Source organism: Macaca fascicularis, chromosome 1, assembly GCF_037993035.2.
Source record: "Macaca fascicularis isolate 582-1 chromosome 1, T2T-MFA8v1.1".
NCBI lineage: Eukaryota > Metazoa > Chordata > Mammalia > Primates > Cercopithecidae > Macaca > Macaca fascicularis.
The window spans coordinates 98,150,551-98,168,032 of NC_088375.1; the positions used below are offsets into that span (position 1 = coordinate 98,150,551).

Consider the following 17,482-nt stretch of genomic DNA (forward strand, 5'->3'; position numbering starts at 1 on the left):
TCCCTTTGCAGATTCTCAAAAAAGAGTGTTTCAACCTGCTGAGTCAAAAGAGAGGTTTATCTCAGTGAGAAGAATCCACACATCACAAAGCAGTTTCACAAATACTTTTCTTCTAGTGTTTACCTGGGGATATTTGCATTTTCCCTGTAGACTTCAATCGACTCCCATATGTCCCTTAGCAGAATCTCTACAAAAGAGTTATTCCAACCTGCTGAAACAAAAGAAACTTTTAATTCTGTGAGATGAATCTACACATCACAAAGCAGTTTCACAGACAGCACTTTTTCTTGTTTTCACCTGGGGTATTTGGTTTTTCCACATGGGCCTCAATGGGCTCCCAAATATCCCTTCACACATACTCAAGAAAGAGATTTTCTTATCTGCTAAATAAAAAGAAAAGTTCAAGTCTGTGATATGAATCCACAAATCACAAAGAAGTTTCACAGATAGCTTCTTTCTAGTTTTTACCGCAGGATATTTACTTTTTCCCCTGGGTCTCCATGAGCTCCAAAATATTCCTTCACAGATCCCTCAAAAAGAGTGTTTCTAACATGCTGAGTCAAAAAAAAAAATTATCTCTGTGAGATGAAACCACACATCACAAAGCAGTTTCACGTGTAGCTTCTTTGTAGTTTTTATAGGAGGATATTCAGTCTTTCCCTATTGTCCTCAAAAAAACTCCTAAATATCCCTTCATAAAATTCCCAAAACAAGTGTTTCCAGCCTGGTGAATCAAAATAAAGGTTTAATTCTTTGAGATGAATCCACAGATCACAAAACAGTTTCACAAGTACTTTCTTTCTTCTTCTTATCTAGGGATATTCTGTTTTTTCCCCATTGGCCTCAATGTGCTCTCAAATGTTCCTATGCATATCCTCCAAAAAGAGTGTTTCCAACCTGCTGAATCAAAAGAAAGGATTACCTCTGTGAGATGAATCTACACATCACAAAGCAGTTTCACAGATAGCTTCTTTCTAGTTTTTACCTGAGGATATTCAGTTTTTCCCAATAGACTTTAAATGGCTGCCAAATGTCCATTCACAGATTCTCCAAAAAGAGTGTGTCCAACCTGCTGAATCAAAAGAAAGGTTGACGTCTGCGAGGTAAATCCATACATAACAAAGCAGTTTCATCACAGATAACTTCTTTCTAATTATTTTCCTGGTTATGTTTAATTTTTTCTTATAGGCCTCAATGGGCTTCCAAATGTATATTTGCAGATTTCCCAAAAAGAGGGTTTTCAACTTGCAGAATCAAAAGAATGTTTAAATCAGTGAGATGAATCCACACATCACAAAGAAGTTTCAAGGTTAAATTCTTTCTAGTTTTTACCTGGGGATATTCGGTTTTCCCCATTGACTTTAATGGGCTATCATATATCCCTTCGCAAATTCCCGAAAAAAAGCTTTTCCAACCCGCTGAGTCAAAACAAACTTTTGACACTCTGAGATGAACCACACATAACAAAGTAGTTTTATAGATAGTTGCTTTCCAGTTTTTATCTGGGGATATTCAGTAGTCTCCATGGGTTTCAATGGGCTTCAAAATGTCCCTTCACAGATTCTCCATGAAGAGTGTTTCCATCCTCCTGAATCTAAACAAAGATTTAACTCTGAGATATGAGTCCACACATTTCAAAGAGGTTTCACAAATAAGTTCTTTTTAGTTATTGTCTGGGGATATTCAGTTTTCCCCCAATGGCCATAATGGGCTCCCAAACCTCTCTTTGCTGATTCTTCTAAAAAAGGGCTTCCAACCTGCTGAATCAAAAGAAACTTTTAACACTGTGAGATGAATCCACACAACACAAAGCAGTTTACAAGATAGTTTATTTCCACTTTTAACCTGGGGATATTCCCTTTCTCCCCATAGGCCTCAATGGGTTCCCAAATGTCCCTTCACAGATTCTCCAAAAGGAGTGTTTCCAACTGCTGAATCAAAAGTAAGGTTAAATTCTGTGAGAAGAATCTAACAATCACAAAACAATTTTACAGGTAGCTCCTTTCTAGTTTTTACCTGGGGATATTTGGTTTTCCACATAGGAATCTATGGGCTCAAAAATGTCCCTTCACAGATACTCCAAAAAGATTGTATTTGACTTACTGAATCAAAAGAAATGCTTACCTCTGTGTGATGAATCTACACATTACAAAGCAGTTTCACAGATAGTTTCATTCTAGTTTTTATCTGGTAATATTTGTTTTTTCCCCTGGGTTTCAATAAACTTAAAAATGTCCCTTCAAAGGTACTCCAAAAAGAGTGTTTCCAACCTGATGAATCAAAAGAAAGGTTTAACTCTGTGAGACGAATCCACACATCCCAAATGTAGTTTCACAGATAGCTTCTTTATACGTTTTACCTTTGGATATTCAGTTTTCCCCCGTAGGCCTTAATGGGCTCCCAAATGTCCCTTCACAGATTTTCCAATCGGAATGTTTCCAACCTCCTGAAACAAAAGAAAATGTTAACTGTGAGATGAATCCACGCATCAAAAAGCGGTTTCACAGATAGACTTTTTCTCATTTTTATCAGTAGATACTCAGTTTTTTCTCCATTGCCCTTAATGGCTATCAAACGGCCCTTTGCAAATTCTCCAAAGAGAGTGTTTCCAACCTGCTGAATCAAAACAAAGGTTTAACTCTCAGAGAGTGAACCATACTTAACCAAGCAGTTTCACAGATAGCTTCTTTCTATTTAAACCTGGGGATATTCATTTATTCCCTTTGGGTTTCAATGGGCTATGAAATGTTTCTTCATGGATTATCCAAAGAGTGTTTCCAACATGTTGAATAAAAAGAAATATTTAACAGTGTGAGATGAATCCACATACCACAAAGCAATTTCTCAGATAGATTCTTTCTAGTTTCTACCTGGAGATATTAGGTTTTTCCCTATAGTCCTCAATGTACTCTGAAATGTCCCTTCACAGACTCTCCAAAATGAGTGTTTCCAACCTGCTAAATCAAAAGAAAAGTTTACCTCTGTGAGATGCATCCACAAATCAAAAATCAGTTTCACAGATAGCTTCTTTCTAGTTTTATCTGGGGATATTCTGTTTCTTCCCATGGGCCACAATGGACTCCCAAATGATCCTTTGCACATTCTACAAAAACAGTGTTTCCAAACTGCTGAAGAAAAAGAAAGGTTTAACTCTATGAGATGAATCCACATAACAAAAAGCAGTTTCCCAGATAGACTCTATCTAGTTTTTACCCGGGGACATTTGGTTTTCCTCCATATTCCTCAATGGTCTCCCAAATATCCCTTCACAGATTCTCCAAAAAAAAAACTGTTTTCAAACTGCTAAATCACAGAAAATGTTTCACTTTTTGACATTAATCTACACATCCCAAAGCACTTTTGAGATAACTTCTTTCTAGTTTTTATCAGGGGATATTCTGTTTTTCCACATGAGCATAAATGGGCTCCCAACTGCACCTTCACACATTCTACAAAAAAAAGTGTTTCCAACCTGCTGAATCAAAAGAAACTTTTATCTCTCTGAGATGAATCCACACATCACAAAGCAGTTTCACAGATAGGTTCTTCCTAGTTTTATTTTTTATTATTATTATTTTTTGAGATGGAGTCTCACTCTCTCTCCCAGGCTGGAGTGCAATGGCACAATCTCAACTCACCACAAGCTCTGCCTCCTGGGTTCATGCCATTTTCCTACCTCAGCCTCCTAATTATCTGAGATTACAGGCACCTATCTCCACGCTCAGCTATTTTTTTTGTATTTTTATTAGAGATGGGGTTTCACTGTGTTAGTCAGGATGGTCTCAATCTTCCAACCTCGTGATGTGCCCACCTCAACCATCCAAAGTGCTGGGATTACAGACATGAGCCACTGCACCCAATCCTTCCTAATTTTTATCTAGATGTAGTCAGTTTTATCCTCTAGGTCTCAGTGGGCTCCCAAATATCCCTTAGCATATTCTCCAAAAAGAGTGTTTCCAAACTGCTGAGTCAAAACAAAGGTTTAACTCTGTGAAATGAATGCACACATCACAAAGCAATTTCACAGATAGATTCTTCCTAAATTTTATCTGGGAATATTCAGCTTTTCTTCATTGCCCTCAATGGGCTCCCAAATGTCCCTTGCATATTTTCCAAAAACAGTGTTTCTCATCTGTTGAATCAAAAGAGATATTTACCTCTGAGAGATGAATCCAAACATCACAAAGCAATTTCACAGATTTCTTCTTTCTAGTTTTTATCTGTGGATATTCGATTTTTCCCCATAGGTCTCAAAGGGCTGCCAAATGTCCTTTCAAAGATGCTCTAAAAAGACATTTTCCAACCTGCAGAATCAAAAGAATGTTTTAACTCTGTGCAATGAATCCACATATCACAAAGTGGTTTCACAGATAGCTTCTTCCTGATTTTTATCTGGGGATATTTTGTTTTTCCCCATAGACCTCAATGGGCTCCGTGTTCCTTCTCAGATTCTACAAAAAGAGTGTTTCCAACCTGCTGAATCAAAGGAAAGTTTTAACTCTGTGGGATGAATTCACGCATCACAAAGGAGTTTCATAGATAGCTTCTGTCTAGTTTTTATCTGGAGATATTCAATTTTTCCTCATTGGCCTTAATGGGCTCCCATGTGTCCCTTAACATATTCTCCAAAAAGACTGTTTCCAACCTTCTGAAGGAAAAAAAAAATTTAACTCTGGAAAATCTATCCAGACATCACAAAACTATTTCACAGATAGCTTCTTCCTAGATTTTATCTGGGTATATTCAATTTTTTTCCCCTACGGCTCAGTGGGATCCCAAAAGTCCCTTAGCAGATTCTTCAAAAAGATTGTTTACAACCTACTGAATCAAAGGAAAGATTTAGCTCTGAGAAATGAATATGCATATCTAAAAGCCATTTCACGGTAGCTTCTTTATAGTTTTTATCTGGGGATATTTGGTTTTTCCCCATAGTCCTCAATGGGCTCCCAAATGTCCGTATGCAGATTCTCCAAAAACAGTGTTTCCAACCTGTGAAATCATAAGAAAGGCTTAACCAGATGAGATGAATCCACACATCACTAAGCAGTTATACAAATAGCTTCTTTCTAGTTTTTATCTGGGGATATTTTGTTTTTCCTCAAAGGCCTCAATGGGTTTTCAACTGTCCCTTCACAGACTCTAGAAAAGGAGTACCACCACACTTCTGATCCAAAATAAAGGTTTATCCTCATGGGATGAATCCATGTATCACGAAGCAGTTTCTCAGATAGTTTCTTCATAGTCTTTATCTGGCAATATTCTGTTATTCCTCATGGGTCTCAAAGGATTTTGAAAGGTCCTTTCATAGATTCTAGATAAGGAGGGTTTCCAATCTGTTGAACCAAAATAAAGGTTTAACTGTATGAGATGAATGTACACATCAGGAAGCAGTTTCACAGATAGCTTCTTTCTAGTTTTTATCTGAAGATACTCAGTTTTTCCCAGTAGGCCTCAATGGGCTCTGAAACTTCCCTTTGCAGATGGTACAAAAAGAGTGTTTCTAACCTGCTGAGTCAAAAGAATGTTTTAGATCTGTCAGATGAATCCACACATCACAAACCACTTTCACAGATAGGTTCATTCTGGTTTTTATCTGGGTATATTCCTTTTTTTTTTTATTCCCCTGGAAAAAAGGGGCTCCCAAATGCCCCTTCACAGATTTTCCAAAAACAGTGTTTCTCACCTGCTCAATCAAAAGAGAGGTTTGTATCTGTGAGATGAATGCACACATGACAAAGCACTTTCACAGATAGCTTCTTTTAACTTATATCTGTGGATAGTCAGTTTTCCACATAGACCTCAATGGTCTCCCAAATGTCCCTTGGCAGAATCCCCAAAAAAGTGTTTCCAACCAACTGAATCATAAGAAATGCTTAAATCTGTGAGATGAATCCACACATCACAAGGCAGTATCACAGATCGCTTCTTTCTAGATTTTATGTGGGGATAGTCTTTTTTTCCCAATAGGCCTCTATGGGCTCCCAAATATCCCTTTGCAGATTCTACAAATAGAGTGTTTCCAACAAGCTAAATCAAAAGAAATGTTTAACTCTTTCAGATGAATTTACACGTCACAAAGAAGTTTCATAAATAGCTTCTTTCTGATTTTTATCTCCTGATATTTGTTTTGTTTCATAGACCTCAAAGGGCTCCCAAATGTCTCTTGGCAAATTCTGCAAAAAGACTGTTTCCAAACAGATGAATTAAAAGAAACAGTTAATTCTTTGAGATGAATTGGCACATCACAAAGCAGTTTCACAGATAGTTTCTTTCTAGTTTTTATCTGGAAATATTCAGTCATTTCCCATAGGCCTCAATGGGTTTCCAAATGTCCCATTGCAGATTTTCCAAAATATGGTCTCCACACTGTTGAATCAAATGAAGGTTTATTTCTGTGAGATGAATGCACACATCACAAAGCAGTTTCACAGATGACTTATTTCTAGTTTTTATATGGTAATGGTAAGATTTTCCACATAGGCCTCAGTGGTCTGGCAAATATCTTTACACAGATTCTACAAAAACAGTGTTTCCATTCTGCTGAATGAAAAAAAAGGTTTACCTCTGTGACATGAATCCACAGTTAACAAAGCAGTTTCACAGATTGTTTCTTTACAGTTTTTATATGGGGATATTCGGTTTTTCCACAGAGGCCTTAAAGGGCTCTAAATGTCCCTTCACAAATTGTCCAGAAAGAGTGTTTCCAACCTGCTGAATCAAAAGAATGGTTTAGCTCTGTGACCTGAATCCACACATGACAAAGAAGTTTCAAATATAGCTTCTTTCGAGTTTTTATCTGGGGATATTTAGTTTTTACCCATAGGCCCCCATGGATTCCCAAATGTCCCTTTGCATATTCTACAAAAAGTTTGTCTTGAACCTGCTGAATCAAGAGAAAGGTTTAACTCTGAGAGAAGAATCCACATATCACAAAGCAGTTTCATAGGTAGCTTCTTTGTAACTTTTATCTGAGAATATTCGGTTTTTCCCCATAGGCATCAATGGGCTCAAAAATGTCCCTTGGCAGATTTTCCAAAGAAGGGTTTTCAATCTTCTGAATCAAAAGAAAGGTTTAACTCTGTGAGGTGAATCCACACACCACAAAACAGTTTGACAGATTACTTCTTTCTAGATTTTGTCTGGGGATATAAAGTTTTTCCCCTAGACCTCACTGGGCTCCCAAATGTCTTTTCATAGACTCTACAAAAAGAGTGTTTCCAACCTGTTGAATCAAAAGAAATGTTTAACTCTGTGAGAGAAATGCACACATCACAAAGAAGTTCCACAGTTGACATTTTTCTAGTTTTTATCTGGGGATTTTCTGTTTAACCACAAAGGCCTCACAGCACTCCCAAATATATCTTCACAGATTCTACAAAAATAGTGTTTCCAAACTGTTGAATCAAGAAAATGGTTAAACTCTGTGAGATGAATCCACACATCAAAAACCAGTGTCACAGATAGCTTTTTTCTAATTTTTATCTAGAGTTTTTCCCCAACGGCCTCAGTAGTCTCCCAATTGACCATTCACAGTTTCTTTGAAGAGAGTGTTTCCAGCGTGCTGAATGAAAAGAAAGGTTTAACTCTGTGAGATGAATCCACACATCACAGAACAGTTTCACAGAAAGCTTATTTCTAGCTTTTATCTGGAAATATTCAGTTTTTCCCCATAGGCCTCAATAAACTTCCAAATGTCCCTTCACAGATTATACAAAAAGAGTGTTTCTAAACTGCTGAATCAAAAGATATGTTTAACTTTGATGAATTCACACAACACAAAGCAGTTTCACTGATAGTTGCTTTCTAGTTTTTATCTGGGAATATTCCATTTATCTCAATAGGCCTCAAAAGGCTTTCAAATATCCCTATGTGTATACTCCTAAAAAAAAAAAAAAAAAAAAAAAAAAGTTTCCAACTGCCTGAATAATAAAAAAGGTTTAATGCTGAGAGATAAATCTACACATTATGAAGCAGTTTCACAGGTTGGTTCTGTCCAGCTTTTACCTGGGGATATTCTTTTTTCTTCCCCTATAGGCCCCAATTGTCTCCCTAGTATCCCTTTGTAGCTTCTAAAAAAGTGTGTTTCCATTCTGCTGAACCAAAAGAAGGTTTATCTCAGAGAGAAGAACCCAACATATCACAAAGCAGTTTCACATACAGCTTCTTTCTAGTTTTTATCTGGGGATATTCGGTTTTTCCCCCATAGGCTGCAATAGGCTCCAAAACGTCCCTTCACGGATTCTACAAAAGGAATGTTTCCAATTTACTCTTTTAAAGGAAAGGTTTCACTCAATGAGATAGCTCCACAAATTACAAAGCAGTTTCACAGATAGATTTTTCCAGTTTTTATCTGGGGATATTTGTTTTTTCCCCATAGGCCTCAATGGACTCCCAAATTTCCCTTCATAGACTCTCCAAAAAGATTGTTTCAAAACTGCTGGGTCAAAAGAAAGGTTTACCTCTCTGACATGAATACAGAGATTACAAAGCAGTGTCACAGATACATTCTTTCTAGTTTTCACTGGGGATATTTCCTTTTTCTTTATAGGTCTCAATGGGCTTCCAAACATCCTTTCACAGTTTTTCCAAAATCAGTGTTTCCAAGTGACTGAATAAAAGAAAGGTTTAACACTGTGAGATAAATCTACATATCACAAATCAGTTTCACAGGTTGGTTCTGTTCAACTTTTACCTGGGGATATTCATTTTTTTTCCATAGGCCTCAATGGGCTCCATAATGTCCCTACACAGACTCTCCAAAAACAGTGATTCCAACTGGCTGAATCAAAAGGAAGATTTACCCATTTGAGTTGACTACACACATCACGAAGCAGTTTCACAGATAGCTTCTTCCTAGATTTTATCTGGGCATATTCAGTTATTTCCCATAGGACTCAATGGGCTCCCAAAATGTCCTTTTGCAGATTTTCCAAAAAGAGTGTCTCCGAACTGCTCAATCAAATTAAGGTTTAACTTTTTGAAATGAATGAACACATTGCAAAGCTGTTTCATAGATAGCTTCTTTCTAGTTTTTATATGGGGATATTTGGGTTTTCCCCATAGGCCTCAATGGGCTGGCAAATACCTTTACACAGATTCTACAAGACTGTTTCCAACCCTGTTGAATCAAAACAAAGGGTTAACCCTGTGAGATGAATCCACACCTCACAAAGCAGGTTCACAGATAGATTTTTTACAGTTTTTGTATGGGGATATTCAGTTTTTCCACATAGGCCTCAAAGGGGTCCTAAATGTCTCTTGGTAGATTGTCCAAAAAGAGTGTTTCCAACCTACTGAATCAAAAGAATGGTTTAACTCTATAAGATGAATCTGCACATGACAAAGCAGTTTCAAACATAGCTTCTTTCTAGTTTTTATCTGAGGATATTCAATTTTTACCCATAAATCTCAATGGATTCCCAAATGTTCCATCGTATATTCTACAAAAGGAGTGTTTTGAACATGCACAATCAAGAGAAAGGTTTAACTTTGAGAGATGAATCCACACATCAAAAAGTGGTTTCACAGGTAGCTTCTTTGTAGTTTTTATCCAGAAATATTCGGTTTTTTGCCTAGGTCTTTTTGCAGATTCTACAAAAGAGTGTTTCCATCCTGCTGAATGAAAGAAAAGATTTAACTATGTTAGATGAATCCACACATCACAAAGCAGTTTCAAATAATTTCTTTATATTTTTTATCTGGTGATATTCAGTTTTTACACATATACCTCAATGGGCTCCCAAAAGTACTGTTGCAGATACACCGATTATTGTGTTTCCAACCTACTGAGTCAAAAGAAAGGTTTAACTCTGGGAGATGAATCCACACATCACAAAAAGGTTTCAAATAATTTCTTTCTGCTTTTTATCTGGTGATGTTTGGGTTTTACCCATAGGCTTCAATGGGCTCCAAAATATCCCTTTGCAGATCCTCCAAAAAGAGTGCTTTCAAAGTGCTGAATCAAAAGAAAGGCTTAACTCTGTGAGATGAATCCACACATCACAAATTATTTTCATGGATAGCTTCTTTCTAGTTTTATCTGGGGATATTTGATTTTTCCCAGTAGGCCTCAAAGGGATTCCCATTGTCCCTTTTCAGATTCTACAAAAGACTGTTTCCAAAATATTTAATCAAAAGGAAGGCTTAATTATCTGAGATGAATGCATACACCAATAACAGTTTCACTGATAGCTTCTTTCTAGTTTTTATCTGGGGATATTTTCTTTTTCCCCATAAGCATAAATGGGCTCCTAAATGAGCCTTCTCAGATCTACAAAAAGAGTGTTGCCAACCTGCTGAATCAAAATAAAGTTTTAACTCTGTCACTTGAATCCACGCAACACAATTCTGTCTCACATATGACTTCTTTCTTGTTTTATTATGGGGATATTCTCTTTTTTCTCTTAGGCATCAATGGGATTCCTAATGTTTCTTCACAGACTCTAAAAATAGTGTTGTCTAACTGCTGAATCAAAAGAAAGATTTAACTCTGAGAGCTGATTCCATACATCACAAGCTATCAGATTCACAGATAGCTTCTTTCTGATTTTTATCTAGGGATATTCTGTTGTTCCCCTAGGCCCCAATTGCCTCCCAAGTATTTCTTTGCAGCTTTTCCAAAAGGAGTATTTCCAAACTGCTGAATCCAAAGAAAGGCTTAACTCTGTGAGTTGATTCCACAACACAAAACAGTTTCACAGATGGCTTATTTCTGTTTTTTATCTGGGGATATTCAGTTATCTCTCATAGGACTCAATGGACTCCAATAAGTCCCTTTGCAGATTTTCCAAAATAGGATCTCCAAACTGCTGAATCAAAGGAAAGTTTAACTCTATGAGATGAATCCACACCTCACAAAGTAGTTTCACACATAGCTTCCTTACAGTTTTTATATGGGGATATAAATGTGGGGTTTTTCCACATAGGCCTTACAGGGCTGCTAAATGTCCCTTCACAAATTGTCCAAAATAGTGTTTCCAACCTGCTGAATCAAAAGAAAGGTTAAACTCTGTGAGATGAATTCACACATCACAAAGTAGTTTCACAGATAACTTCCTTCTAGTTTTTATATGGGGATATTTTGTTTTTCCCCATAGGCCACAAAGGTCTCCAACATGTTGCTTCACATATTTGACAAAAAAGAGTGTTTCCTTCCTGCTGAATCAAAAGAAACATTTAACTCTCAGCTGAATAAACACATCACAAAGCAGTTTCACAGATAGCTTTTTTTCTAGTATTTATCTGGGAATATTGTTTACCCCATAGGTCTCAATTTGCTCCCAAATGTAAATTAGCAGATTATCCAAAAAAGTGTTTCCAACTTGCCAAATCAAAAGAAAGGTTTAATTCTGTAAGATGAATCCACATGTCACAACGCAGTTCCACAGATTGCTTCTTTGCAGTTTTTCTATGGGGATATTCTGTTTTTTCCCCATAGGTCCATGGAGCTCCCAAATGTCTTTTTGAAGAATCTCTAAAAAGAGTGTTTCCAACCAGCTGTACCAAAAGAAAAGTTTAATGCTGTGAGTTGAATCCACACATCAAAAACAAGTTTCACAGATAGCTTCTTTCTAGTTTTATCTGGGAATATTGGGTTTTTTTGTGCGTTTTTTTCCCCATAGGCCTCACTGGGGTCACAAATGTTCCTTCACAGATTCTACAAAAAGAGTGTTTCTGACCTCCTGGTTGGACTGGGCCAGAACACAGTGGCTGTGTGGTCCATGCAGAAAGACAAATAAAGTGCTGAGATGTGATTTTATTGGATTGGTTGGTCGTTTTGGGGGCAGATTTCGTAGGGTCCTTCATTGGTTGACTCCAACCTATGCTGTTAGTGCCATGGGCCTTGAGGTTTTTAGCATTCACCCACCCGTCTAGCAAGAACCATGGCTCCGAGCATGCCCGTGGTGCCTGAGGGCTGTGTCTCTCTCGTGTGCTTGGGACTGGAGTTTACTCACTGGTGGCAGTGGTAATTTGGGTGGACAGGGACAGTTTTCCTGCTGGCTAGGATAAATGTTCTTCCCCCAGATAAATATACCTTACATTCTGGAGTAGAGATATTATCTGGTGTCTTTGGAACCCACTGCTCCTGACTGTGTTTTCTCCCAGTTAGGACTGTTGCAGTGACTCCCGATGAATAAATTGGATAGCCTGGGCATTTCGGGAGAAAGAAGACTCTCTGGATGTCAGGGAACACGTGCCTGTGACTTTTGGATATGGCCCTGCCTTTGGGATATTTCCCTGGCCTGTCCAGGCTGGAGCCGGGCTCCTGGTGGGGTAGCAGTGAGGCAGAAGTGGTGGAATGCTGCTGCCCGCCTGTGTTGGTGGGGCGGATGACCAGGAGGAGGTCCCCGTCTGTGGCATGGTCACCCAGGTGGTGGTGGGAAACTTGGTGAAAATAGGTTGAATAGGGAATGGGAAAGCCAGGAAAAAAATGTCTACAGCACCCAGTGTACCTGAGCATGCCAGGATCTCGCTTGGATGCTCAGGACTGCAGTTTACACAAAGATGGCAACAATGGAAATCTGGGGGCAAATGGACTGTTATCCACATGGGTAGGCAAGCAATGTCCTTTCCACTGATGAGCAGCTTCTGTGTTGTGGACCAGACTTCTAAGCTGGCCTCTGTGGAACCTAGTTCCCCTGCCCTCTCTTTCCCATGGCTTAGACTGCTGCAGCAGAGTTCGATGAGTAAATTGATTTGCCTGGCCATTCTGGGAGTGGGAAGACACCTCTGATGGCAAGGAACACGTGTCTGCAAATTTGGGGTCCAATTGTGGCCTGCTCCAACTGCAGCATGGCTCCTGGAGGGACGGTGTCAAGACGTAAGTGTTGGGATACTGCTATCCTTCAGCAATGCAGGGGTAGACTCCCAGAAGGAGGTTTGGGGTTTTGGATGGGGCCAAGGATGGGGGGGTAAAAGGAAATCAAACTCAGGCAGCATTTGGGAAGCATGAGAAAAATAGGGAGAATGGAGGGAGGGAAGAAACAAAAAAAAACCCCACAAGCCTAGAGCACCCAGTATTCCAGGTGGTCTCCCATCCAAGTACTGACCAGGCCCGACCATGCTTAAGTTCTGAGGTCACACGATATCTGATGTGTTCAATGTGGTATGGACGCAGACACTGGCAGAGGTGCCTGGGAGCCCCAAGAGTGCGGCCCAGTCACGTCTGCCTGATTACAGTGGTCACCACCAGGCTGGGGTGGTGGGACTAAAATAAGAGACCCCTGAACTGCTCACCCACATCCTTCCCCTGGCTCTTGAGCTCCCAAGATTCCACCACATCGGGCCCACTCGGAACAGGTTGTGCTCTGTGGTGCCAGGGACCAGGGCCCACAGTTCTGGGATGTCCTCTTGTCCTAATTCTTGCTATGGAGGTATAGATTTGGATCCCTTGCCACCCATCTTGCATGGAAACCTTTGCCCCACCCACCAAATCTGGCAGGACAGGCTGGGGCAAACAACCAGTTGAAGTCAAGCTCCTGTTAGGGCGATGGTGTGGCAAATGCAATATAATGTTTCTGCCTGGTGGTGCTGCAGGGGCGGACTCCCAGGAGGAGGTCCCAGGTTGTGGAGTGGTGCAGGTGAGCAAAAAAGAGGAGCAGTCATGAAGTTGTTGGGAAATACGGCCACAATAGGGGTAAGGGAGGGAGCTGAAAAGCCAAAGAAAGAAAGAAAGAAAGAAAGAAAGAAAGAAAGAAAGAAAGAAAGAAAGAAAGAAAGAAAATCCTACAGAACATGGTATTCCGAGGGCTGCCATCCAAGTATGAACCCTGCTAGCTTCCAAGATCAGAGGAGATCAGTCACTTTCAGATTGGTTTGTCAGACACTGGGAGAAGCATCTGGCTGCCCCAAGAGCCAAGCTCTGCCATGCCTGCCTGATTCCAGGCATCATTGCCAAGCTTGTGCCAAGGGACTCAGATTGGCTATCCCAGAGCTTCTCATCTGCAGCCTTCCCCTGGCTCCCAAGCTCCCGAACTTCCAGCTTATCAGGACCACTCAAAACTGGGTGGGATCCAACACAGCAGCGCCCAGTACCCATGGTCCCAGGACTTTTTCCAGTTCTCTGCACTGGAGTGTAAATACTGTCTTTCATTACTTGCAGCCGCTCCTACAAGAACCCCTCTTGCCAGAACCAGCCAGATCTGTCAAGGCTGGGCAGGGACGAACAGCATGCCCAGCCACATGGGATCCTTTTCTCACAACACTCTCACTACTGTCAATTATCACAATGAAGAACCGGCCCTTGGGCAAGAGGGCATGGGGGCCCTTCTTTGCCCACTATGGCAATAAAGCCACCAGCCTGATTCTGGGAAAGAGAGGCTGAGACACTCAGACACATCCCACCATCACCATGAGCAAACGCACTCCACACAAGAACACACACAGGGGCATGTGTGTGGGAACACAATAAAGCAGAAAATTACAGCCAGAGATAGCTTAAAGGAGTGCAAGCGAGAGGGAGATGTAGAGACAGAAACAGAGGGAGGGAGAGAAACAGATGAGAAAGACATCAGAGGGGGACTGTGAGAGACAGAGAGAGAAATAAAGAGAGAGAGAGAAGATGACAGAAAGACAACGAAGTGGAGGAGAAAGAAAAGAAAAAGGGTGAGAGAGCTAGAGATCGAGAGCGATAGATGTGTGAAGAGGGAGAGACATGCTCTGCTAAACAAGGCCCTTTTGAGAAGTCTGGGATATGGTGGAGGATGCTTGCAATAGGCTAGAACTGGCTGGAAAAGTGGGTCATGTAGGAAGACATGGAAAACACTGATGGCTGGGCATAATGGCTCAAGCCTGTAATCCCAGCCCTTTGGGAGGCTGAGGTGGGAGGATATCTATTAAAAATAAAAAATTAGCCAGGCATGGGGGTGGGTGCCTTTAATCTCAACCACTCAGGAGGTTGAAGCAGGAGAATGGTAGGAAGCCTGGAGGTGGAGCTTGCAGTGAGCACAGATCCCACCACTGCATTCCATCCTGGTTGACAGAGCCAGACACTGTCAAAAAAAAAAGAAAAAATAAAAAAAAGAGACAGAAGCAAAGAAGAAAAAAAGAAAGAAGAAAGAGAGAGAAAGAAAGAAAAGAAAGAAGGAAAGAAAGAAAGAAGAAAAAAGAAAGAAAAAAAGAAAGAAACAAAAGGAAGAAAAGAAAGAAGGAAAGAAAGAAGAAAGGAAGAAAGAAAAGAAAGAGAGAAAGAAAAAAGAAAGAATTAAAAAAGAAGAAAGAAAAAAGAGAGAAAGAAAATAGAAGAAAATAAAGATAGAAGAGAGAGAGTGAGACAGAAGGGAAGAAAGGAAGGTAGAAAAGAAAGAAAGAAATGAAAGAAAGCAAAAAAGCCTACAGTGCCCAGTATTTCCAGGTGGTCTCCCATCCAAGTACTAAACAGGCGCAACTCGGCTAAGCTTCCGAGATCAGATGAGATCAGGCGCGTTCAGGATGGTATGGCTGTAGACGCCGGCTGAGGCACCTGGTTGCCCCAAGAGCCCAGCCCAGCCATGCCCGCCGGCTTCCAGTGGGCACTGCCAGCCTGGTGCCACAGAGCTCGGATCAGGACCACCGAGTAGCCTGCCCGTGGTGTTCCCCCGGCTCCCAAGCTGCCGAGCTTCCACCATGTCAGGCCTGCTAGGAAGAGGGAGTGCTCAGAGGCATCAGGGCCCAGGGCCCATGATCTTTTGACACCGTCCGGCACTCCGCCCTGTAGCGGAAGCATTCTTTTGGATTCCTGGCCTCTGAGAAGCTCCTGAGAGGCCCCCTCTTGCCCAACCCACCCAGAGTCGTCAGGGCTGGCCAAGGACAAAGAACCAGCCCAGGTGCATGTGGCCTTTTTCTCACAATACCAGCACGATGGTCGCTTGTCCTCACCAGGACCGTGCCAGTGGGCAAGAGGGTGTGGGGGGTTGGGTATGGGGGATGGCCCTGCTTTGCCCCAGGTTGGCACTTGAGCTGGCATCTTGATACCCGGCCAGAGGGGCTGAGAGAAACCCAGACACACCCCACCACCACCAGGAGCAAATCCACTGCCCCACACAGAGACACACCCAAGGGCTCATGTGTGGGAACCCACAAATGCACATGCGCACACACACAGACACACACACACACATATGCACACACACAGAACCGGCTTGAAGGAGAACAAGGAAGAGATGGATGGAGATATTGAAACTGAGGGAGGGAGAGAGACAGCCATTGAAAGAGACAGGGGAGGAGGAGAGGGAAAGAGACAGAGAGGCAGAGAAAGAGAGAAGGAAAGAGACAGAGAGGCAGAGAAATAGAGCGGGACAGAGAAAGAGACAGAGACAGAGGGAATGCGTCAGAAGTAGGTCGAGTTGCAGGGTCAAACCAGGAAGAGAGAGGGGGAGGGAGAAAGAGAGCGAGAGCAATAGAGCCTTGGAGAGGGAGCGTCATGCTCCGTTAGCCAGGGCCCTTTTGAGCAGGCCGGGATAGGGCGGAGGGTGCTTGTTCTGGACCAGAACAGTGTGGCCAGGCCGTCTATGTGAGAGGAGTAATGGAGCACTGAGACTGGTTTTTTCTTTGATTAATTGTTTCTTTGGACGTGGGTTTCGTGGGCTCTGTCCTTTGTTGGCACCTCCCTGTGCTCTTGGCACGGTGTGGAGGGCCCCTTGATTTCCAAAGTGCCCCCACCCATTAGGCAGGAGCCGTGGCATAGGGCATGCCCACGGGGCCCTCAAGTCCTTGGGATTTTAGTTTACACGAGGTTGGTGGCAATGGGAATCCGTGTGCACAGGGACTGTTCTCCTGGTGACTGACATAGCAATGTCCTTCCCCCAGATAAAGTAGGCCCTGCGCTTCGGAGCAGAGGTCTTGGCTGGTGTGTGTGGCACCCACTGCCCCTGCCAACCCATTTAACTCGTTTGGAATGTTGCAGCGGGGTCTGATGAGTGGATTGAATCACTTGCGCATTCCAGGAGTGGGAAGGCACTGCGAACAGCAGGGAACTCACGCCTGCGCCTTTGGGATCCGGCCCGCTGCCCTCCTGGGCTGGAGTGGGGCTCCCAGCAGAGTGGCAGCAAAGCAGAAGCGGTGGAGTCCTGCAGCCTGGTGATGGTTTGGTGACGGATCCCCAGGAGGAGGTCCCAGGCTGTGGTGGGTGTGTAGGCTGGCAATAAAGGGGGAGCAGAGTCAGGGGAAGTTGGGAAGCGTGGTGACAGTAGGGGGAAGGGGGGAGGGGGGAAGCCACAAAAGCCTACAGCAGGCCAGGCATGGTGGATCACACCTATAATTCCAGCACTTTGGGAGGCCGAGGCGGGTGGATCACAAGGTCAGGAGATCCAGACCAGCGTGGCTAACACAGTGAAACCCCATCTCTACTGAAACTACAAAACATAAGCTGGGTGTGGTGGCAAGCGCCTGTAGTCCCAGCTACTTGGGAAACTGAGGCAGGAGAATGGTGAGAACTCAGGAGTCAGAGATTGCAGTGAGCTGAGGTCGTGCCACTGCACTCCAACCTGGGTGACACAGTGACACA

The 17,482-nt window shown here is 42.1% G+C and overlaps 1 pseudogene; it reads right to left on the reverse strand.

Annotated features, from left to right (window-relative positions):
* Positions 1–15,327: 15,327 nt before the first annotated feature.
* LOC123571242 (5S ribosomal RNA) lies at positions 15,328–15,446 on the reverse strand (annotated as a pseudogene).
* Between the last annotated feature and the right edge of the window lie 2,036 nt (positions 15,447–17,482).